The following is a 23447-nucleotide window of genomic DNA, read 5'->3' on the forward strand; positions in this document are numbered from 1 at the left end:
GGAGAGTGAGAGCAGCGGGAGAATGGGATCAGCGGGAGCAGGGAGAGAGTGTGAGCAGCGGGAGCAGTGGGAAAATAGGATCAGCGGGAGAGTGGGAGCAGTGGGAGGGTGAGAGCACCGGGAGAGCGAGAGCTGCGGGAGAGTAGGAGCAGCGGGAGAGTGGGAGTAGCGGGGGAGTGAGAGCAGTGGGAGAGTGAGAGCAGCGGGAGCAGCGGGAGAGAGAGAGCAGCGGGAGCAGGGGGAGAGTGAGAGCAGGGGGAGAGTGAGAGCAGCGGGAGCAGCGGGAGAGAGCAGCTGGAGCAGGGGGAGAGTGAGAGTAGCGGTAGAGTGAGATCAGCGGGAGGGTAAGAGCAGCGGGAGCAGCGGGGGAGAGAGAGCAGTTGGAGTAAGAGAGCAGGGGGAGAGTGAGAGCAGCAGGAGAGTAGGAGCAGCGGGAGAATGTGAGCAGGGGGAGAGTGAGAGCAGGGGGAGAGTGAGAGCTGCGGGAGTGTGAGAGCAGGGGGAGAGTGAGAGCAGCGCGAGAGTGAGAGCAGCGGGAGTGTGAGAGCAGGGAGAGAGTGAGAACAGTGGGTGAGTGAGAGCAGCGGGAGAGTGAGAGCAGGGGGGAGAGAGGGAGCAGGAGGAGAGTGAGCGCAGCGGGAGAGTGAGAGCAGCGGGAGAGTGGGAGCGGGGGAGAGTGAGAGCAGGGGGAGAGTGAGAGCAGGGAGAGAGTGAGAGCAGTGGGTGAGTGAGCGCAGCGGGAGAGTTAGAGCAGCGGGAGTGTGAGAGCATCGGAGAGTAGGAGCAACGGGAGAGTGTGAGCAGCGGAAGAGTGAGAGCAGCGGGAGCAGCGGGATCAGGGGGCGACTGAGAGTAGCGGGAGAGTGAGAGCAGCGGGACAGTGAGAGTAGCGGGAGAGTGAGAGCAGGGGGAGAGTCAGAGTAGCGGGAGATTGAGAGCAGCGGAGAGTGGGAGCCACGGGAGAGTGGGAGCAGCGGGAGAGTGAGAGTAGCGGAGAGTTAGAGCAGCGGCAGAGTGAGAGCAATGCGAGTGTGAGAGTAGCGGGAGACTGAGAGCACCGGGAGAGTGAGAGCAGGGGAAATGTAAGAGCAGAGGGAGAGGGGGAGCATCGGGAGAGAGGGAGCAGCCGGAGAGAGAGAGCAGGGGGAGAGAAAGTGCAGCGGGAGAGGGGGAGCATGGGGAGAGTGGCAGCAGCGGGAGAGTGAGAGCAGGGGGAGAGTGAGAGCAGCGGGAGAAGATGGAGAGTGAGAGCAGCAGGTGCAAGGGGAGAGTGGGAGCAGCGGGAGAGTGAGAGCAGGGGGAATGTGGGAGCAGGGGGAGCGTGGGAGCAGCGGAAGAGTGAGTGCAGGGGGAGAGTGAGAGCAGGGGGAGAAAGGGAGCAGGGGAGAGTGAGAGCAGATGGAGTGTGGGAGCAGGGGGTGAGTGAGAGCAGAGGGAGAGTGAGAGCAGCGGGAGAGTGGGAGCTACGGTACAGTGGGAGCAGCGGGAGAGTGAGACTTGCGGGAGAGTGGGAGCCACGGTAGATTGGGAACAGCGGGAAGGTGAATGCAGGGGGAGAGTGAGAGTAGCGGGAGAGTGAGAGCATCGGGATAGTGAGAGGAGCGGGAGAGTGAGAGCAGCGGGAGAGTGAAGGGCAGCTGGAGAGTGAGAGCGGCGGGAGAGTGAGGGTGACGGGAGAGTGAGAGCATCGGGATAATGTGAGCAGGGGGAGAGTCAGGGCAGAGGGAGAGGGAGTGCAGCGGGAGAGTGTGAGCAGCGGGAGAGTGAGAGCATCGGGATAGTGAGAGCAGCGGGAGAGTTAGAGCAACGGGAGCAGGTGGAGAGTGCGAGCAGACGGAGCGTGGGAGAAGCGGAGAGTGGGAGCAGGGGGAGAGGGGGAAAGTGGGAGCAGCGGTAGGGTGAGAGCAGTGGGAGAGTGAGAGTAGCGGGAGACTGAGAGCACCGGGAGAGCACCGGGAGAGTGGCAGCAGCGGGAGAGTGAGAGCAGCGCGAGAGGGGGAGCATCGGGAGAGTGGGAGCAGCGGGTGAGTTAGAGCAGGGGGAGAGTGAGAGCAGCGGGAGAAGAAGGAGAGTGTGAGCAGCAGGAGCAAGGGGAGAGTGGGAGCACCGAGAGAGTGGGAGCAGCGGGACAGTGGGAGCATCGGCAGAGTTGGAGCAGGGGCAGAGTGAGAGCAGGGGGAGTGTGGGAGCAGGGGGAGAGTGAGAGCAGGGGGAGAGTGGGAGCAGCAGGAGAGTAGGAGCAGCGGGAGAGTGAGAGCAGCGGGAGAGTGGGAGCCGCGGTAGATTGGGAGCAGCGGGAGAGTGAGTGCAGGGGGAGAGTGAGAGTAGCGGGAGAGTGAGAGCACTGGGAGAGAGAGGGCTGCGGGAGAGAGAGAGCAGCGGGAGAGTGGAAGCAGGGGGAGAGTCAGGGCAGGGGAGAGTGCGAGCAGCAGGAGAGTGAGGGCAGGGGGAGAGTGAGCGCAGGGGGAGAGTGAGCACAGCGGGAGAGTGAGAGCAGCGGGAGAGCGGGAGCAGCGGGAGAGTAATTGCAGAGGGAGAGTGAGAGCAGGGGGAGAGTGAGAGCAGCGGGAGAGTGTGAGAAGCAGGAGAGTGGGAGCAGCGGGAGAGTGAGAGCAGCGGGAGAGTGGGAGCAGCGGGAGAGTGAGAGCAGCGGGAGAGTGGGAGCCACGGTAGATTGGGAGCAGCGGGAGAGTGAGTGCAGGGGGAGAGTGAGAGTAGCGGGAGAGTGAGAGCACTGGGAGAGAGAGGGCTGCGGGAGCAGCGAGAGACAGGAGCAGGAGAGAGTGAGCAGCGGGAGAGTGAGAGCAGGGGAGAGTGAGAGCAGCGGGAGCTGGGGGAGAGTGAGAGCAGGGGGAGTGTGTGAGGAGGGGGAGAGTGAGAGAAGCGGGAGCAGGGGGAGAGTGAGAGCAGTGGGAGAGAGAGAGCAGTGGTAGGATGAGAGCAGGGGGAGAGTGAGAGTGGCGGGAGCAGGGGCAGAGTGAGAGCAGGGGGAGAGCGTGAGCAGCGGGAGAGCGAGTGCAGGGGGCAAGTCAGGGCAGAGGGAGAGAGAGCAGCGGGAGAGCGGGAGTAGCGGGAGAGTCGGGGCATGGGGAGAGTGGGAACAGCGAGAGAGCGCGAGAGTGAGCGCAGGGGGAGAGTGAGCGCAGCGGGAGTGTGAGAGCAGCGGGAGAGTGAGAGCAGCGGGAGAGTGAGAGCAGGGGGGAGAGTGGGAGCAGTGGGAGAGTGAGAGCAGGGGAGAGTGAGAGCAGCGCCAGAGTGAGAGCAGCGGGAGAGTAGGAGCAGCGGGAGAGTGAGGGCAGCGGGAGAGTGGAAGCAGCGGGAGAGTGAGAGCAGCGGGAGAGTGACAGCAGTGGAGACTGAGAGCAGCGGGAGAGTGTGAGCAGCGGGAGAGCTGAGAGCAATGGAGAGTGAGAGCAACGAGAGCAGGGGGAGAGTGGGAGCAGCGGGGGAGAGAGCGCAGCGGGAGCAGCGGTAGAGTGAGAGCAGCGGGAGAGTGAGAGCAGGGCCAGAGTGCGAGCAGCGGGAGAGTGAGAGCAGCGGTAGAGTGAGAGCAGCGGGAGAGTGAGAGCAGCAGGAGCAGGGGGGGTGAGATCAGCGGGAGAGCGGGAGCAGCGGGAGAGTGTGAGCAGGGGGAGACTGGGAATAGCGAGAGAGCGAGAGCAGGGGGAGAGTCAGGGTAGGGGGAGAGTGAGAGCAGTGGAAGAGCGGGCGCAGCGGGAGAATGGGAGAGTGAGAATGGGGGAGAGTGAGCGCAGCGGGAGAGTGAGAGCAGCGATAGAGCGAGAGCAGGGAGAGTGAGAGCAGCGCGAGAGTGAGAGCAGCGGGAGAGTGGGAGCAGGGGGGCGCAGGGGGGAGAGTGGGAGCAGCGGGAGAGTGAAAGCAGCGGGAGAGTGCGAGCAGGGGGAGAGTGAGAGGAGCGGGGGAGAGAGAGCAGCGGTAGCAGCGGGGGACAGAGAGCAGCGGGAGCAGCGGGAGAATGAGAGCAGCGGTAGAGTGATAGCAGCGGGAGCAGGGGAGAGTGAGAGCAGCGGGAGAATGGGAGCAGCGGGAGCACGGGGTGTGTGAGAGCAGGGAGAGTGTGTGAGCAGCGGGAGCAGTGGGAAAATGGGATCAGCGGGAGCAGGGGGAGAGTGAGAGCAGCGGGAGAATGGGTTCAGCGGGAGCAGAGGGAGAGTGAGAGCAGCGGGAGAGTGAGAGCAGTGGGAGGGTGAGAGCACCGGGAGAGAGAGATCTGCGGGAGAGTAGGAGCAGCGGGAGAGTGGGAGTAGCGGGGGAGTGAAAGCAGCGGGAGAGTGAGAGCAGCGGGAGCAGCGGGAGAGAGAGCAGCAGGGGGAGAGTGAGAGCAGGGGGAGAGTGAGAGCAGCGAGAGCAGCGGGAGAGAGCAGCTGGAGCAGGGGGAGAGTGAGAGTAGCGGTAGAGTGAGATCAGCGGGAGGGTAAGAGCAGCGGGAGCAGCGGGGGAGAGAGAGCAGTTGGAGTAAGAGAGCAGGGGGAGAGTGAGAGCAGCAGGAGAGTAGGAGCAGCGGGAGAATGTGAGCAGGGGGAGAGTGAGAGCAGGGGGAGAGTGAGAGCAGCGGGAGTGTGAGAGCAGGGGGAGAGTGAGAGCAGCGCGAGAGTGAGAGCAGCGGGAGTGTGAGAGCAGGGAGAGAGTGAGAACAGTGGGTGAGTGAGAGCAGCGGGAGAGTGAGAGCAGGGGGGAGAGAGGGAGCAGGAGGAGAGTGAGCGCAGCGGGTTAGTGAGAGCAGCGGGAGAGTGGGAGCGGGGGAGAGTGAGAGCAAGGGGAGAGTGAGAGCAGGGAGAGAGTGAGAGCAGTGGGTGAGTGAGCGCAGCGGGAGAGTTAGAGCAGCGGGAGTGTGAGAGCATCGGAGAGTAGGAGCAACGGGAGAGTGTGAGCAGCGGGTGAGTGCGAGCAGCGGGAGCAGCGGGATCAGGGGGCGAGTGAGAGTAGCGGGAGAGTGAGAGCAGCGGGACAGTGAGAGTAGCGGGAGAGTGAGAGCAGGGGGAGAGTGAGAGTAGCGGGAGATTGAGAGCAGCGGAGAGTGGGAGCCACGGGAGAGTGGGAGCAGCGGGAGAGTGAGAGTAGCGGAGAGTGGGAGCAGCGGCAGAGTGAGAGCAATGCGAGTGTTAGAGTAGCGGGAGACTGAGAGCACCGGAAGAGTGAGAGCAGGGGAAGAGTAAGAGCAGAGGGAGAGGGGGAGCATCGGGAGAGTGGGAGCAGCCGGAGAGAGAGAGCAGGGGGAGAGAAAGTGTAGCGGGAGAGGGGGAGCATGGGGAGAGTGGCAGCAGCGGGAGAGTGAGTGCAGCGTGAGAGAAAGAGGAACGGGAGAGGGGGAGCAGCGGGAGAGTGGCAGCAGCGGGAGAGTGAGAGCAGCGCGCGAGGGGGAGCATCGGGAGAGTGGCAGCAGCGGGAGAGTGAGAGCAGGGGGAGAGTGAGAGCAGCGGGAGAAGAGGGAGAGTGAGAGGAGCAGGAGCAAGGGGAGAGTGGGAGCAGCGGGAGAGTGAGAGCAGGGGGAATGTGGGAGCAGGGGAACGTGGGAGCAGCGGAAGAGTGAGTGCAGGGGGAGAGTGAGAGCAGGGGGAGAAAGGGAGCAGGGGAGAGTGAGAGCAGATGGAGTGTGGGAGCAGGGGGTGAGTGAGAGCAGAGGGAGTGTGAGAGCAGCGGGAGAGTGGGAGCTACGGTAGAGTGGGAGCAGCGGGAGAGTGAGACTTGCGGGAGAGTGGGAGCCACGGTAGATTGGGAACAGCGGGAAGGTGAATGCAGGGGGAGAGTGAGAGTAGCGGGAGAGTGAGAGCATCGGGATAGTGAGAGGAGCGGGAGAGTGAGAGCAGCGGGAGAGTGAAGGGCAGCTGGAGAGTGAGAGCGGCGGGAGAGTGAGGGTGGCGGGAGAGTGAGAGCATCGGGATAGTGTGAGCAGGGGGAGAGTCAGGGCAGCGGGAGAGGGAGTGCAGCGGGAGAGTGTGAGCAGCGGGAGAGTGAGAGCATCGGGATAGTGAGAGCAGCGGGAGAGTGAGAGCAACGGGAGCAGGTGGAGAGTGCTAGCAGACGGAGCGTGGGAGAAGCGGAGAGTGGGAGCAGGGGGAGAGGGGGAAAGTGGGAGCAGCGGTAGGGTGAGAGCAGTGGGAGAGTGAGAGTAGCGGGAGACTGAGAGCACCGGGAGAGGGGGAGCATCGGGAGAGTGGCAGCAGCGGGAGAGTGAGAGCAGCGCGAGAGGGGGAGCATCGGGAGAGTGGGAGCAGCGGGTGAGTGAGAGCAGGGGGAGAGTGAGAGCAGCGGGAGAAGAAGGAGAATGTGAGCAGCAGGAGCAAGGGGAGAGTGGGAGCAGCGGGAGAGTGGGAGCAGATGGACAGTGGGAGCAGCGGCAGAGTTGGAGCAGGGGCAGAGTGAGAGCAGGGGGAGTGCGGGAGCAGGGGGAGAGTGAGAGCAGGGGGAGAGTGGGAGCAGCAGGAGAGTAGGAGCAGCGGGAGAGTGAGAGCAGCGGGAGAGTGGGAGCCACTGTAGAGTGGGAGCAGAGGGAGAGTGAGTGCAGGGGGAGAGAGAGTAGCGGGAGAGTGAGAGCAGCGGGAGAGTGAGAGCAGCGGGAGAGTGAGACTAGCGAGAGAGTGGGAGCCACGGTAGATTATGAGCAGCGGGAGAGTGAAAGCAGGGGGAGAGTGAGAGTAGCGGGAGAGTGAAGGGCAGCTGGAGAGCGGCGGGAGAGTGAGGGCAGCTGGAGAGTGAGAGCGGCGGGAGAGTGAGGGCAGCGGGGGAGTGAGAGCATCGGGATAGTGAGAGCAGCGGGAGAGTGAAGGGCAGCGGGAGAGTGAGAGCGGCGGGAGAGTGAGGGCAGCTGGAGAGTGAGAGCAGCGGGAGAGTGAGGCTAGCGGGAGAGTGGGAGCCGCGGTAGATTGGGAGCAGCAGGAGAGTGAAAGCAGGGGGAGAGTGAGAGTAGTGGGAGAGTGAGAATAGCGGGGGAGTGAAAGCAGCGGGAGAGTGAGAGCATCGGGATAGTGAGAGCAGCGGAAGAGTGAGAGCAGCGGGAGAGTGAAGGGCAGCGGGAGAGTGAGAGCGGCGGGAGAGTGAGGGCAGCGTGGTAGTGAGAGAATCTGGATAGTGAGAGCAGCGGGAGAGTGAGAGCAGCGGGAGAATGAGAGCAGCGGGAGAGTGAGAGCATCGGGATAGTGAGAGAAGCGGCAGAGTGAGACCAGCGGGAGAGTGAAGGGCAACGGGAGAGTGAGAGCAGCGGGAGAGTGAGAGCAGCGGGAGAGTTAGAGCAGCGGCAGAGTGAGATCAGCGGGAGCATGAGAGCAGAGGGAGAGTGGGAGCAGTGGGAGAGTGAGAGCAGGGGGATAGTGAGAGCAGCGGGTGAGTTAAAGCAGGGGGAGAGTTGGAACAGCGGGAGAGTGAGAGCAGCGGGAGAGTGAGAGCAGCGGTAGAGTGAGAGCAGCGTAGAGTGAGAGCAGCAGGAGCAAGGGGGGAGTGATAGCAGCGGGAGAGCGGGAGCAGCGGGAGAGTGTGGGCAGGGGGTGAGTGGGAATAGCGAGAGAGCGAGAGCAGGGGTGTAGAGTCAGGGTAGGGGGAGAGTGAGAGCAGTGGAAGAGCGGGCGCAGCGGGAGATTGGGAGAGTGAGAATGGGGGAGAGTGAGCGCAGCGGGAGATTGTGAGCAGCGAGAGAGCGAGAGCAGGGAGAGTGAGAGCAGCAGGAGAGTGAGAGCATCGGGTTAGTGAGAGCAGCGGGAGAGTGTGAGCAGCGGGAGAGTGAAGGGCAGCGGGAGAGTGAGACTTGCGGGAGAGTGGGAGCCACGGTAGATTGGGAGCAGCGGGAGAGTGAAAGCAGGGGGAGAGTGAGAGTAGCGGGAGTGTGAGAGCAGCGGGAGAGTGAGAACATCGGGATAGTGAGAGCAGCGGGAGAGTGAAGGGAAGGGGGCGAGTGAGAGCGGCGGGAGAGTGAGGGCAGCGGGAGAGTGAGAGCATCGGGATAGTGAGAGCAGCGGGAGAGTGCAGGGCAGCGGGAGAGTGAGAGCAGCGGGAGAGTGAGAGCAGCGGGAGAGTGGGAGCAGCGGGAGAGTGAGAGCAGCGGGAGAGTGAGAGCAGCGGGAGAGTGGGAGCAGTGGGAGAGGGAGAGCAACGGGAGCAGGGGGAGAGTGCGAGCAGAGGGAGCGTGGGAGAAGCAGAGAGTGGGAGCAGGGGGAAAGTGGGAAAGTGGGAGCAGCGGCAGGGTGAGAGAAGTGGGAGAGTGAGAGTAGCGGGAGACTGAGAGCACCGGGAGAGTGAGAGCAGGGGGAGAGGAAGAGCAGCGGGAGAGGGGGAGCATCGGGAGAGTGGGAGCAGCCGGAGAGAGAGAGCAGGGGGAGAGAAAGTGCAGCGGGAGAGGGGGAGCATGGGGAGAGTGGCAGCAGCAGGAGAGTGAGTGCAGCGTGAGAGTAAGAGCAACGGGAGAGGGGGAGCATCGGGGGAGTGGCAGCAGCGGGAGAGTGAGAGCAGCGCGCGAGGGGGAGCATCGGGAGAGTGGCAGCAGCGGGAGAGTGAGAGCAGGGGGAGAGTGAGAGCAGCGGGAGAAGAGGGAGAGTGAAAGCAGCAGGAGCAAGGGGAGAGTGGGAGCAGCGGGAGAGTGATAGCAGGGGGGATGTGGGAGCCGGGGGAGAGTGGGGGCAGCGGGAGAGTGAGTGCAGGGGGAGAGTGAGAGCAGTGGGAGAAAGGGAGCAGGGGAGAGTGAGAGCAGATGGAGTGTGGGAGCAGGGGGTGAGTGAGAGCAGGGGGAGAGTGAGAGTAGCGGGAGAGTGAGAGCACCGGGAGAGTGTGATCAGGGGAGAGTGAGAGCAACGGGAGAGTGAGAGCAGCGGGAGCGGCGAGAGACAGGAGCAGGAGAGAGTGAGCAGCGGGAGAGTGAGAGCAGGGGAGAGTGAGAGCAGCGGGAGCTGGGGGAGAGTGAGAGCAGGGGGAGTGTGTGAGGAGGGGGAGAGTGAGAGAAGCGGGAGCAGGGGGAGAGAGAGAGCAGTGGGAGAGAGAGAGCAGTGGTAGGATGAGAGCAGGGGGAGAGTGAGAGTGGCGGGAGCAGGGGCAGAGTGAGAGCAGGGGGAGAGCGTGAGCAGCGGGAGAGCGAGTGCAGGGGGCAAGTCAGGGCAGAGGGAGAGAGAGCAACGGGAGAGCGGGAGTAGCGGGAGAGTCGGGGCATGGGGAGAGTGGGAACAGCGAGAGAGCGCGAGAGTGAGCGCAGGGGGAGATTGAGCGCAGCGGGAGTGTGAGAGCAGCGGGAGAGTGAGAGCAGCGGGAGAGTGAGAGCAGGGGGAGAGTGGGAGCAGTGGGAGAGTGAGAGCAGGGGAGAGTGAGAGCAGCGCCAGAGTGAGAGCAGCGGGAGAGTAGGAGCAGCGGGAGAGTGAGAGCAGCGGGAGAGTGGAAGCAGCGGGAGAGTGAGAGCAGCGGGAGAGTGACAGCAGTGGAGACTGAGAGCAGCGGGAGAGTGTGAGCAGCGGGAGAGCTGAGAGCAATGGAGAGTGAGAGCAACGAGAGCAGGGGGAGAGTGGGAGCAGCGGGGGAGAGAGCGCAGCGGGAGCAGCGGGAGAGTGAGAGCAGCGGGAGAGTGAGAGCAGGGCGCGAGTGCGAGCAGCGGGAGAGTGAGAGCAGCGGTAGAGTGAGAGCAGCGGGAGAGTGAGAGCAGCAGGAGCAGGGGGGAGTGAGATCAGCGGGAGAGCGGGAGCAGCGGGAGAGTGTGAGCAGGGGGAGACTGGGAATAGCGAGAGAGCGAGAGCAGGGGAGAGTCAGGGTAGGGGGAGAGTGAGAGCAGTGGAAGAGCTGGCGCAGCGGGAGAATGGGAGAGTGAGAATGGGGGAGAGTGAGCGCAGCGGGAGAGTGAGAGCAGCGATAGAGCGAGAGCAGGGAGAGTGAGAGCAGCGCGAGAGTGAGAGCAGCGGGAGAGTGGGAGCAGGGGGGAGCAGGGGGGAGAGTGGGAGCAGCGGGAGAGTGAAAGCAGCGGGAGAGTGCGAGCAGGGGGAGAGTGAGAGGAGCGGGGGAGAGAGAGCAGCGGTAGAGTGATAGCAGCGGGAGCAGGGGAGAGTGAGAGCAGCGGGAGAATGGGAGCAGCGGGAGCACGGGGAGTGTGAGAGCAGGGATAGTGTGTGAGCAGCGGGAGCAGTGGGAAAATGTGATCAGCGGGAGCAGGGAGAGAGTGAGAGCAGCGGGAGAATGGGTTCAGCGGGAGCAGAGGGAGAGTGAGAGCAGCGGGAGAGTGAGAGCAGTGGGAGGGTGAGAGCACCGGGAGAGAGCGAGCTGCGGGAGAGTAGGAGCAGCGGGAGAGTGGGAGTAGCGGGGGAGTGAAAGCAGCGGGAGAGTGAGAGCAGCGGGAGCAGCGGGAGAGAGAGAGCAGCAGGGGGAGAGTGAGAGCAGGGGGAGAGTGAGAGCAGCGAGAGCAGCGGGAGAGAGCAGCTGGAGCAGGGGGAGAGTGAGAGTAGCGGTAGAGTGAGATCAGCGGGAGGGTAAGAGCAGCGGGAGCAGCGGGGGAGAGAGAGCAGTTGGAGTAAGAGAGCAGGGGGAGAGTGAGAGCAGCAGGAGAGTAGGAGCAGCGGGAGAATGTGAGCAGGGGGAGAGTGAGAGCAGGGGGAGAGTGAGAGCAGCGGGAGTGTGAGAGCAGGGGGAGAGTGAGAGCAGCGCGAGAGTGAGAGCAGCGGGAGTGTGAGAGCAGGGAGAGAGTGAGAACAGTGGGTGAGTGAGAGCAGCGGGAGAGTGAGAGCAGGGGGGAGAGAGGGAGCAGGAGGAGAGTGAGCGCAGCGGGAGAGTGAGAGCAGCGGGAGAGTGGCAGCGGGGGAGAGTGAGAGCAAGGGGAGAGTGAGAGCAGGGAGAGAGTGAGAGCAGTGGGTGAGTGAGCGCAGCGGGAGAGTTAGAGCAGCGGGAGTGTGAGAGCATCGGAGAGTAGGAGCAACGGGAGAGTGTGAGCAGCGGGTGAGTGAGAGCAGCGGGAGCAGCGGGATCAGGGGGCGAGTGAGAGTAGCGGGAGAGTGAGAGCAGCGGGACAGTGAGAGTAGCGGGAGAGTGAGAGCAGGGGGAGAGTCAGAGTAGCGGGAGATTGAGAGCAGCGGAGAGTGGGAGCCACGGGAGAGTGGGAGCAGCGGGAGAGTGAGAGTAGCGGAGAGTGGGAGCAGCGGCAGAGTGAGAGCAATGCGAGTGTGAGAGTAGCGGGAGACTGAGAGCACCGGAAGAGTGAGAGCAGGGGAAGAGTAAAAGCAGAGGGAGAGGGGGAGCATCGGGAGAGTGGGAGCAGCCGGAGAGAGAGAGCAGGGGGAGAGAAAGTGTAGCGGGAGAGGGGGAGCATGGGGAGAGTGGCAGCAGCGGGAGAGTGAGTGCAGCGTGAGAGAAAGAGGAACGGGAGAGGGGGAGCAGCGGGAGAGTGGCAGCAGCGGGAGAGTGAGAGCAGCGCGCGAGGGGGAGCATCGGGAGAGTGGCAGCAGCGGGAGAGTGAGAGCAGGGGGAGAGTGAGAGCAGCGGGAGAAGAGGGAGAGTGAGAGGAGCAGGAGCAAGGGGAGAGTGGGAGCAGCGGGAGAGTGAGAGCAGGGGGAATGTGGGAGCAGGGGGAGCGTGGGAGCAGCGGAAGAGTGAGTGCAGGGGGAGAGTGAGAGCAGGGGGAGAAAGGGAGCAGGGGAGAGTGAGAGCAGATGGAATGTGGGAGCAGGGGGTGAGTGAGAGCAGAGGGAGTGTGAGAGCAGCGGGAGAGTGGGAGCTACGGTAGAGTGGGAGCAGCGGGAGAGTGAGACTTGCGGGAGAGTGGGAGCCACGGTAGATTGGGAACAGCGGGAAGGTGAATGCAGGGGGAGAGTGAGAGTAGCGGGAGAGTGAGAGCATCGGGATAGTGAGAGGAGCGGGAGAGTGAGAGCAGCGGGAGAGTGAAGGGCAGCTGGAGAGTGAGAGCGGCGGGAGAGTGAGGGTGGCGGGAGAGTGAGAGCATCGGGATAGTGTGAGCAGGGGGAGAGTCAGGGCAGCGGGAGAGGGAGTGCAGCGGGAGAGTGTGAGCAGCGGGAGAGTGAGAGCATCGGGATAGTGAGAGCAGCGGGGGAGTGAGAGCAACGGGAGCAGGTGGAGAGTGCGAGCAGACGGAGCGTGGGAGAAGCGGAGAGTGGGAGCAGGGGGAGAGGGGGAAAGTGGGAGCAGCGGTAGGGTGAGAGCAGTGGGAGAGTGAGAGTAGCGGGAGACTGAGAGCACCGGGAGAGGGGGAGCATCGGGAGAGTGGCAGCAGCGGGAGAGTGAGAGCAGCGCGAGAGGGGGAGCATCGGGAGAGTGGGAGCAGCGGGTGAGTGAGAGCAGGGGGAGAGTGAGAGCAGCGGGAGAAGAAGGAGAGTGTGAGCAGCAGGAGCAAGGGGAGAGTGGGAGCAGCGGGAGAGTGGGAGCAGATGGACAGTGGGAGCAGCGGCAGAGTTGGAGCAGGGGCAGAGTGAGAGCAGGGGGAGTGTGGGAGCAGGGGGAGAGTGAGAGCAGCGGGAGAGTGAGAGCAGCGGGAGAGTGGGAGCCACGGTAGAGTGGGAGCAGCGGGAGAGTGAGTGCAGGGGGAGAGTGAGAGTAGCGGGAGAGTGAGAGCAGCGGGAGAGTGAGAGCAGCGGGAGAGTGAGACTAGCGAGAGAGTGGGAGCCACGGTAGATTGGGAGCAGCGGGAGAGTGAAAGCAGGGGAGAGTGAGAGTAGCGGGAGAGTGAAGGGCAGCTGGAGAGCGGCGGGAGAGTGAGGGCAGCTGGAGAGTGAGAGCGGCGGGAGAGTGAGGGCAGCGGGGGAGTGAGAGCATCGGGATAGTGAGAGCAGCGGGAGAGTGAGAGCAGCGTGAGAGTGAAGGGCAGCGGGAGAGTGAGAGCGGCGGGAGAGTGAGGGCAGCTGGAGAGTGAGAGCAGCGGGAGAGTGAGACTAGCGGGAGAGTGGGAGCCACGGTAGATTGGGAGCAGCAGGAGAGTGAAAGCAGGGGGAGAGTGAGAGTAGTGGGAGAGTGAGAATAGCGGGGGAGTGAAAGCAGCGGGAGAGTGAGAGCATCGGGATAGTGAGAGCAGCGGAAGCGTGAGTGCAGCGGGAGAGTGAAGGGCAGCGGGAGAGTGAGAGCGGCGGGAGAGTGAGGGCAGCGTGGTAGTGAGAGAATCGGGATAGTGAGAGCAGCGGGAGAGTGAGAGCAGCGGGAGAATGAGAGCAGCGGGAGAGTGAGAGCATCGGGATAGTGAGAGAAGCGGCAGAGTGAGACCAGCGGGAGAGTGAAGGGCAACGGGAGAGTGAGAGCAGCGGGAGAGTGAGAGCAGCGGGAGAGTTAGAGCAGCGGCAGAGTGAGATCAGCGGGAGCATGAGAGCAGAGGGAGAGTGGGAGCAGGGGGATAGTGAGAGCAGCGGGTGAGTTAAAGCAGGGGGAGAGTTGGAACAGCGGGAGAGTGAGAGCAGCGGGAGAGTGAGAGCAGCGGTAGAGTGAGAGCAGCGTAGAGTGAGAGCAGCAGGAGCAGGGGGGGGAGTGAGAGCAGCGGGAGAGCGGGAGCAGCGGGAGAGTGTGGGCAGGGGGTGAGTGGGAATAGCGAGAGAGCGAGAGCAGGGGTGTAGAGTCAGGGTAGGGGGAGAGTGAGAGCAGTGGAAGAGCGGGCGCAGCGGGAGATTGGGAGAGTGAGAATGGGGGAGAGTGAGCGCAGCGGGAGATTGTGAGCAGCGAGAGAGCGAGAGCAGGGAGAGTGAGAGCAGCAGGAGAGTGAGAGCATCGGGTTAGTGAGAGCAGCGGGAGAGTGTGAGCAGCGGGAGAGTGAAAGGCAGCGGGAGAGTGAGACTTGCGGGAGAGTGGGAGCCACGGTAGATTGGGAGCAGCGGGAGAGTGAAAGCAGGGGGAGAGTGAGAGTAGCGGGAGTGTGAGAGCAGCGGGAGAGTGAGAACATCGGGATAGTGAGAGCAGCGGGAGAGTGAAGGGAAGGGGGCGAGTGAGAGCGGCGGGAGAGTGAGGGCAGCGGGAGAGTGAGAGCATCGGGATAGTGAGAGCAGCGGGAGAGTGCAGGGCAGCGGGAGAGTGAGAGCAGCGGGAGAGTGAGAGCAGCGGGAGAGTGGGAGCAGTGGGAGAGGGAGAGCAACGGGAGCAGGGGGAGAGTGCGAGCAGAGGGAGCGTGGGAGAAGCAGAGAGTGGGATCAGGGGGAAAGTGGGAAAGTGGGAGCAGCGGCAGGGTGAGAGAAATGGGAGAGTGAGAGTAGCGGGAGACTGAGAGCACCGGGAGAGTGAGAGCAGGGGGAGAGGAAGAGCAGCGGGAGAGGGGGAGCATCGGGAGAGTGGGAGCAGCCGGAGAGAGAGAGCAGGGGGAGAGAAAGTGCAGCGGGAGAGGGGGAGCATGGGGAGAGTGGCAGCAGCGGGAGAGTGAGTGCAGCGTGAGAGTAAGAGCAACGGGAGAGGGGGAGCATCGGGGGAGTGGCAGCAGCGGGAGAGTGAGAGCAGCGCGCGAGGGGGAGCATCGGGAGAGTGGCAGCAGCGGGAGAGTGAGAGCAGGGGGAGAGTGAGAGCAGCGGGAGAAGAGGGAGAGTGAAAGCAGCAGGAGCAAGGGGAGAGTGAGAGCAGCGGGAGAGTGAGAGCAGGGGGGATGTGGGAGCCTGGGGAGAGTGGGGGCAGCGGGAGAGTGAGTGCAGGGGGAGAGTGAGAGCAGGGGGAGAAAGGGAGCAGGGGAGAGTGAGAGCAGATGGAGTGTGGGAGCAGGGGGTGAGTGAGAGCAGGGGGAGAGTGAGAGTAGCGGGAGAGTGAGAGCAGCGGGAGGGTGGGAGCTACGGTAGAGTGGGAGCAGCGGGAGAGTGAGACTTGCGGGAGAGTGGGAGCCACGGTAGATTGGGAGCAGCGGGAAGGTGAATGCAGGGGGAGAGTGAGAGCAGCGGGAGAGTGAGAGCAACGGGAGCAGGTGGAGAGTGCGAGCAGAGGGAGCGTGGGAGAAGCGGAGAGTGGGAGCAGGGGGAGAGGGGGAAAGTGGCAGCAGCGGTAGGGTGAGAGCAGTGGGAGAGTGAGAGTAGCGGGAGACTGAGTGCACCGGCAGAGGGGGAGCATCGGGAGAGTGGCAGCAGCGGGAGAGTGAGAGCAGCGCGAGAGGGGGAGCATCGGGAGAGTGGGAGGAGCGGGTGAGTGAGAGCAGGGGGAGAGTGAGAGCAGCGGGAGAAGAAGGAGAGTGTGAGCAGCAGGAGCAAGGGGCGAGTGGGAGCAGCGGGAGAGTGGGAGCAGCGGGACAGTGGGAGCAGCGGCAGAGTTGGAGCAGGGGCAGAGTGAGAGCAGGGGGAGTGTGGGAGCAGGGGGAGAGTGAGAGCAGGGGGAGAGTGGGAGCAGCAGGAGAGTAGGAGCAGCGGGAGAGTGAGAGCAGCGGGAGAGTGGGAGCCACGGTAGAGTGGGAGCAGCGGGAGAGTGAGTGCAGGGGGAGAGTGAGAGTAGCGGGAGAGTGAGAGCAGCGGGAGAGTGAGAGCAGCGGGAGAGTGAGACTAGCGAGAGAGTGGGAGCCACGGTAGATTGGGAGCAGCGGAAGAGTGAAAGCAGGGGGAGAGTGAGAGTAGCGGGAGAGTGAAGGGCAGCTGGAGAGCGGTGGGAGAGTGAGGGCAGCTGAAGAGTGAGAGAGGCGGGAGAGTCAGGGCAGCTGGAGAGTGAGAGCAGCGGGAGAGTGAGACTAGCGGGAGAGTGGGAGCCACGGTAGATTGGGAGCAGCAGGAGAGTGAAAGAAGGGGGAGAGTGGGAGTAGCGGGAGAGTGAGAATAGCGGGAGAGTGAAAGCAGCGGGAGAGTGAGAGCATCGGGATAGTGAGAGCAGCGGAAGAGTGAGAGCAGCGGGAGAGTGAAGGGCAGCGGGAGAGTGAGAGCGGCGGGAGAGTGAGGGCAGCGTGGTAGTGAGAGCATCGGGATAGTGAGAGCAGCGGGAGAGTGAGAGCAGCGGGTTGGTGAGAGCAGCGGGAGAGTGAGAGCATCGGGATAGTGAGAGAAGCGGCAGAGTGAGGCCAGCGGGAGAGTGAAGGGCAACGGGAGAGTGAGAGCAGCGGGAGAGTGAGAGCAGCGGGAGAGTTAGAGCAGCGGCAGAGTGAGATCAGCGGGAGCATGAGAGCAGAGGCAGAGTGGGAGCAGTGGGAGAGTGAGAGCAGGGGGATAGTGATGGCAGCGGGTGAGTTAAAGCAGGGGGAGAGTTGGAACAGCGGGAGAGTGGGCAGGGGGAGAGTGAGAGCAACGGGAGCAGGGGGAGAGTGAGAGCAGAGGGAGCGTGGGAGAAGCGGAGACTGGGAGCAGGGGGAGAGTGGGAGCAGCGGCAGCAGCAGGAGAGTGGGAGCAGATGCAGAGTGAGAGCAGCGGGAGAATGAGAGCAGGGGGATTGTTGGAACAGGGGGAGAGTGAGAGTAAGGGGAGATTGAGAGCAACGGGAGCAGGGGGAGAGTGAGAGCAGAGGGAGCGTGGGAGAAGCGGAGACTGGGTGCAGGGGGAGAGTGGGAGCAGCGGCAGCAGCAGGAGAGTGGGAGCAGATGCAGAGTGAGAGCAGTGGGAGAGTGAGAGGATCGGGAGAGTGAGTGCAGCGGGAGAGTGAGATCATCGGGATAGTGAGAGCAGCGGGAGAGTGAGAGCAGCGGGAGAGTGAAGGGAAGCGGGAGAGTGAGAGCGGCGGTAGAGTGAGGGCAGCGGGAGAGTGAGAGCATCGGGATAGTGAGAGCAGCGGGAGAGTGAAGGGCAGCGGCAGAGTGAGAGCAGCGGGAGAGTGAGAGCAGCGGGAGAGTGGGAGCAGTGGGAGACTGAGAGCAGGGGGCGAGCGAGAGCAGCGGGAGAGTTAGAGCAGGGGGAGAGTTGGAGCAGCGGGAGAGTGAGAGCAGGGGGAGAGTGAGAGCAACGGGAGCAGGAGGAGAGTGAGAGCAGAGGGAGCGTTGGAGAAGCGGAGACTGGGAGCAGGGGGAGGGTGGGAGCAGCGGCAGCAGCGGGAGAGTTGGAACAGCGGCAGTGTTAGAGCAGTGGGAGAGTGAGAGTAGCGGGAGACTGAGATCACCGGGAGAGTGAGAGCAGGGGGAGAGTGAGAGCTTCGGGAGAGGGGGAGCATCGGGAGAGTGGCATCAGCCGGAGAGTGAGAGCAGCGCGAGAGGGGGAGCATCGGGAGAGTGGGAGCAGCGGGAGAGTGGGAGCAGCGGGAGAGTGAGAGCAGTGGGAGAGTGAGAGCAGCGGGAGAAGAGGGAGAGTGAGAGCAGCAGGAGCAAGGGGAGAGTTGGAGCAGCGGGAGAGAGAGAGCAGGGGGAGAGTGGGAGCAGCGGGACATTGGAAGCAGCGGCACAGTGGGAGCAGGGGGAGAGTGAGAGCAGGGGGAGTGTGGGAGCAGCGGGGGAGAGAGAGCAGCGGGAGCAGGGGGAGAGTGAGAGCAGGGGAGAGTGGGAGCAGCGGGAGAGTGGGAGCAGCGGGGGAGAGAGAGCAGCGGGAGCAGGGGGAGAGTGAGAGCAGGGGAGAGTGGGAGCAGCGGCTGAGTGAGAGCAGCGGGAGAGAGCAGGGGGAGAGTGAGAGCAGCGGGAGACTGAGAGCAGGAGGGAGAGTGGGAGCAGCGGGAGAGTGAAAGAAGCGGGAGAGTGGGAGCAGCGGGAATGTGAGAACAGCGGGAGCAGGGGGAGAGTGAGAGCAGCGGGAGAGTGTGAAGAGCGGGAGTGTGGGAGCAGCGGGATAGTGGGTGCAGCAGGAGAGTGAGAGCAGGGGCGAGTGAGAGCAGCGCGAGAGTGAGAGCAGCGGGAGAGTGGGAGCAGCGGGCGTGTGAGAGCAGTGGAGAGTGAGAGCAGCGGGAGAGCGGGAGCAGCGGGAGAGCTGAGAGCAGTGGTGAGTGAGAGCAGCGAGAGCACGGGGAGCAGCGGGGGAGAGAGAGCAGCGGGAGCAACGGGGGAGAGAGAGCAGCGCGAGAGTGAGAACAGGGCGACAGTGCGAGCAGCGGAAGAGTGAGAGCAACGGTAGAATGAGCGCAGCGGGAGAGTGAGAGCAACGGGAGCAGGGGGAGAGTTAGAGCAGCGGGAGAGCGGGAGCAGAGATAAGAGTATGTGCAGGGGCAGTGGTAATAGCGGGAGAGCGAGAGCAGGGGGAGAGTCCGGGTAGCGGAAGAGTGAGAGCACTGGAAGAGCGGGAGCAGCGGGAGAATGGGAGAGTGAGCGCAGGGGGAGAGTGAGAGCAGCGGGAGAGCGAGTGCAGGGGGAGAGTGACAGCAGCGGGGGAGAGAGAGCAGCGGGAGCAGCGGGGGAGAGAGGGCAGCGGGAGCAGCGGGACAGTGAGAGCAGCGGTAGAGTGAGAGCAGCGGGAGCAGGGGAGAGTGAGAGCAGCGGGCGAGTGGGAGCAGCGGGAGCAGGGGGAGAGTGAGAGCAGCGGTAGCAGTTGGAAAATGGTATCAGTGGGAGCATGGGGAGAGTGAGAGCAGCGGCAGAATGGGATCAGCGGGAGCAGAGGGAGAGTGAGAGCAGCGGGTGAGTGAGAGAAGTGGGAGGGTGAGAGCACCGGGAGAGAGAGAGGTGCGGGAGAGTAGGAGCAGCGGGAGAGTGAGAGCAGCTTGAGAGTGAGAGCAGCGGGAGAGTCTGAGCAGCGGGAGAGTGAGAGCAGTGGAGAGTGAGAGCAGCGGGAGAGTGGGAGCAGCGGGAGAGCTGAGAGCAGTGATGAGTGAGAGCAGCGAGAGCAGGGGGAGCAGCGGGGGAGAGAGAGCAGCGGGAGCAGCGGGAGAGAGAGAGCAGCGGGAGAATGGCAGCAGCGGGAGCAGGGGGAGAGTGAGAGCAGGGAGAAGGTGTGAGCAGCTGGAGCAGTTGGAAAATGGGATCAACGGGAGCATGGGGAGAGTGAGAGCAGCGGCAGAATGGGATCAGCGGGAGCAGAGGGAGAGTGAGAGCAGCGGGTGAGTGAGAGAAGTGGGAGGGTGAGAGCACCGGGAGAGAGAGAGCCGCGGGAGAGTAGGAGCAGCGAGAGGGTGGGAGTAGCGGGAGAGTGAGAGCAGCGGGAGATTGAGAGCAGCGGGAGAGTTGGAGCAGCGGGAGTGTGGGAGCAGCGGGAGAGTGGGAGCAGCGGGAGAGTGAGAGCAGCGGGAGAGTGAGAGCAGTGGAGAGTGAGAGCAGCGGGAGAGTGGGAGCAGCGGGAGAGCTGAGAGCAGTGGTGAGTGAGAGCAGCGAGAGCAGGGGGAGCAGCGGGGGAGAGAGAGAGCAGCGGGAGCAGCGGGGGAGAGAGAGCAGCGCGAGAGTGAGAGCAGGGCGACAGTGCGAGCAGCGGAAGAGTGAGAGCAGCGGTAGAGTGAGAGCAGCGGGAGAATGAGAGCAGCGGGAGCAGGGGGAGAGTGAGAACAGCGGGAGAGCGGGAGCAGCGGGAGAGTTTGTGCAGGGGGCAGTGGTAATAGCGTGAGAGCGAGAGCAGGGGGAGAGTCAGGGTAGGGGGAGAGTGAGAGAAGTGGAAGAGTGAGAGCAGCGGGAGAGCGAGTGCAGGGGAGAGTGAGAGCAGCGGGGGAGAGAGAGCAGCGGGAGCAGCGGGGGAGAGAGGGCAGCGTGAGCAGCGGGACAGTGAGAGCAGCGGTAGAGTGAGAGCAGCGGGAGAGTGGGAGCAGGGAGAGAGTGAGAGCAGTGGGAGAGTGGGAGCATCGGCAGCAGCGGGGTAGAGAGAGCAACGGGAGCAGGGGAGAGTGAGAGCAGGGGGAGCGTGGGATCAGCGGCAGTGTGAGAGCAGTGGGCGAGTGAGAGCAGCGGGATAATGAGAGCAGCGGGAGAGTGAAGGGCAGCGGTAGAGCGAGATCAGCGGGAGAGTGAGAGCTGGGGGAGAGTGAGAGTAGCGGGAGAGTTAGAGCAGTTGGAGAGTTGGAACAGCGGGAGAGTTAGAGCATCGGGTTAGTGAGAGCAGCGGCAGCGTGAGAGCAGCGGGAGAGTGAAGGGCAGCGGGAGAGTGAGACTTGCGGTAGAGTGGGAGCCACGTTAGATTGGGAGCAGCGGAAGAGTGAAAGCAGGGGGAGAGTGACAGTAGCGGGAGTGTGAGAGCAGCGGGAGAGTGAGAGCATCGGGATAGTGAGAGCAGCGGCAGAGTGAGAGCAGCGGGAGAGTGAAGGGCAGCGGGAGAGTGAGAGCAGGGGGAGAGTGAGAGCAGCGGGAGAAGAGGGAGAGTGAGAGCAGCAGGAGCAAGGGGAGAGTGGGAGCAGCGGGAGAGTGAGAGCAGGGGGGATGTGGGAGCCGGGGGAGAGTGGGGGCAGCGGGAGAGTGAATGCAGGGGGAGAATAGGAGCCACGGTAGATTGGGAGCAGCGGGAAGGTGAATGCAGGGGGAGAGTGAGAGTAGCGGGAGAGTGAGAGCATCGGGATAGTGAGGGGAGCGGGAGAGTGAGAGCAGCGGGAGAGTGTAGGGCAGCGGGAGAGTGAGAGCGGCGGGAGAGTGAGGGTGGCGGGAGAGTGAGAGCATCGGGTAGTGTGAGCAGGGGGAGAGTGAGGGCAGCGGGAGAGTGAGTGCAGCGGGAGAGTGAGAGCAGTGGGAGAGTGAGAGCATCCGGATAGTGAGAGCAGCGGGAGAGTTAGAGCAACGGGAGCAGGTGGAGAGTGCGAGCAGAGGGAGCGTGGGGGAAGCGGAGAGTGGGAGCAGGGGGAGAGGGGGAAAGTGGCAGCAGCGGTAGGGTGAGAGCAGTGGGAGAGTGAGAGTAGCGGGAGACTGAGAGCACCGGGAGTGGGGGAGCATCGGGAGAGTGGCAGCAGCGGGAGAGTGAGAGCAGTGCGAGAGGGGAGCATCGGGAGAGTGGGAGCAGCGGGTGAGTGAGAGCAGGGGGAGAGTGAGAGCAACGGGAGAAGAAGGAGAGTGTGAGCAGCAGGGGCAAGGGGAGAGTGGATGCAGCGGGAGAGTGGGAGCAGCGGGACAGTGGGAGCAGCGGCAGAGTTGGAGCAGGGGCAGAGTGAGAGCAGGGGGACTGTGGGAGCAGGGGGAGAGTGAGAGCAGGGGGAGAGTGGGAGCAGCAGGAGAGTAGGAGCAGCGGGAGAGTGAGAGCAGCGGGAGAGTGGGAGCCACGGTAGAGTGGGAGCAGCGGGAGAGTGAGTGCAGGGGGAGAGTGAGAGTAGCGGGAGAGTGAGAGCAGCGGGAGAGTGAGAGCAGCGGGAGAGTGAGACTAGCGAGAGAGTGGGAGCCACGGTAGATTGGGAACAGCGGAAGAGTGAAAGCAGGGGGAGAGTGAGAGTAGCGGGAGAGTGAAGGGCAGCGGGAGAGCGGCAGGAGAGTGAGGGCAGCTGGAGAGTGAGATCGGCGGGAGAGTGAGGGCAGCGGGGGAGTGAGAGCATCGGGATAGTGAGAGCTGCGGGAGAGTGAGAGCAGCGGGAGAGTGAAGGGCAGCGGGAGAGTGAGAGCGGCGGGAGAGTGAGGGCAGCTGGAGAGTGAGAGCAGCGGGAGAGTGAGACTAGCGGGAGAGTGGGAGCCACGGTAGATTGGGAGCAGCAGGAAAGTGAAAGCAGGGGGAGAGTGAGAGTAGCGGGTGAGTGAGAATAGCGGTAGAGTGAAAGCAGGGGGAGAGTGAGAGTAGCGGGAGAGTGAGAATAGCGGGAGAGTGAAAGCAGCGGGAGAGTGAGAGCATCTGGATAGTGAGAGCAGCGGAAGAGTGAGAGCAGCGGGAGAGTGAAGGGCAGCGGGAGAGTGAGAGCGGCGTGAGAGTGAGGGCAGCGTGGTAGTGAGAGTATCGGGATAGTGAGAGCAGCGGGAGAGTGAGAGCAGCGGGAGAGTGAGAGCAGCGGGAGAGTGAGAGCATCGGGATAGTGAGAGAGGCGGCAGAGTGAGACAGGCGGGAGAGTGAAGGGCAACGGGAGAGTGAGAGCAGCGGGAGAGTGAGAGCAACGGGAGAGTTAGAGCAGCGGCAGAGTGAGATCAGCGGGAGCATGAGAGCAGAGGGAGGGTGGGAGCAGTGGGAGAGAGAGAGCAGGGGGATAGTGAGAGCAGCGGGTTTGTTAAAGCAGGGGGAGAGTTGGTACAGCGGGAGAGTGAGAGCAGGGGGAGAGTGAGAGCAACGGGAGCGGGGGAGAGTGAGAGCAGAGGGAGCGTGGGAGAAGCGGAGACTGGGAGCAGGGGGAGAGTGGGAGCAGCGGCAGCAGCAGGAGAGTGGGAGCAGATGCAGAGTGATAGCAGCGGGAGAATGAGAGCAGGGGGATAGTTGGAACAGCGGGAGAGTGAGAGTAAGGGGAGATTGAGAGCAACGGGAGCAGGGGGAGAGTGAGAGCAGAGGGAGCGTGGGAGAAGCGGAGACTCGGAGCAGGGGGAGAGTGGGAGCAGATGCAGAGTGAGATCAGTGGGAGAGTGAGAGCAGCGGGAGAGTGAGAGCAGCGGGAGAGTGAACGCAGTGGGAGAGTGAGAGTAGCGGGAGAGTGAGTGCAGCGGGAGAGTGAGATCATGGGGATAGTGAGAGCAGCGGGAGAGTGAGAGCAGCGGGAGAGTGAGAGCAGCTTGAGAGTGAGACTAGCGAGAGAGTGGGAGCCACGGTAGATTGGGAGCAGCGGAATAGTGAAAGCAGGGGGAGAGTGAGAGTAGCGGGAGAGCGAAGGGCAGCGGGAGAGCGGCAGGAGAGTGAGGGCAGCGGGGGAGTGAGAGCATCGGGATAGTGAGAGCAGCGGGAGAGTGAGAGCAGCGGGAGAGTGAAGGGCAGCGGGAGAGTGAGAGCGGCGGGAGAGTGAGGGCAGCTGGAGAGTGAGAGCAGCGGGAGAGTGAGACTAGCGGGAGAGTGGGAGCCACGGTAGATTGGGAGCAGCAGGAGAGTGAAAGCAGGGGGAGAGTGAGAGGAACGGGAGAGTGAGAATAGCGGGAGAGTGAAAGCAGCGGGAGAGTGAGAGCATCGGGATAGTGAGAGCAGCGGAAGAGTGAGAGCAGCGGGAGAGTGAAGGGCAGCGGGAGAGTGAGAGCGGCGGGAGAGTGAGGGCAGCGTGGTAGTGAGAGTATCGGGATAGTGAGAGCAGCGGGAGAGTGAGAGCAGCGGGAGAGTGAGAGCATCGGGATAGTGAGAGAGGCGGCAGAGTGAGACAGGCGGGAGAGTGAAGGGCAACGGGAGAGTGAGAGCAGCGGGAAAGTTAGAGCAGCGGCAGAGTGAGATCAGCGGGAGCATGAGAGCAGAGGGAGGGTGGGAGCAGTGGGAGAGAGAGAGCAGGGGGATAGTGAGAGCAGCGGGTGAGTTAAAGCAGGGGGAGAATTGGAACAGCGGGAGAGTGAGAGCAGGGGGAGAGTGAGAGCAACGGGAGCGGGGAGAGTGAGAGCAGAGGGAGCGTGGGAGAAGCGGAGACTGGGAGCAGGGGGAGAGTGGGAGCAGCGGCAGCAGCAGGAGAGTGGGAGCAGATGCAGAGTGATAGCAGCGGGAGAATGAGAGCAGGGGGATAGTTGGAACAGCGGGAGAGTTAGAGTAAGGGGAGATTGAGAGCAACGGGAGCAGGGGGAGAGTGAGAGCAGCGGGTGAGTTAAAGCAGGGGGAGAGTTGGAACAGCGGGAGAGTGAGAGCAGGGGGAGAGTGAGAGCAACGGGAGCGGGGGAGAGTGAGAGCAGAGGGAGCGTGGCAGAAGCGGAGACT

The sequence above is a fragment of the Scyliorhinus torazame genome, chromosome 3, assembly GCF_047496885.1.
Source record: "Scyliorhinus torazame isolate Kashiwa2021f chromosome 3, sScyTor2.1, whole genome shotgun sequence".
NCBI classification, from domain to species: Eukaryota; Metazoa; Chordata; class Chondrichthyes; order Carcharhiniformes; family Scyliorhinidae; genus Scyliorhinus; species Scyliorhinus torazame.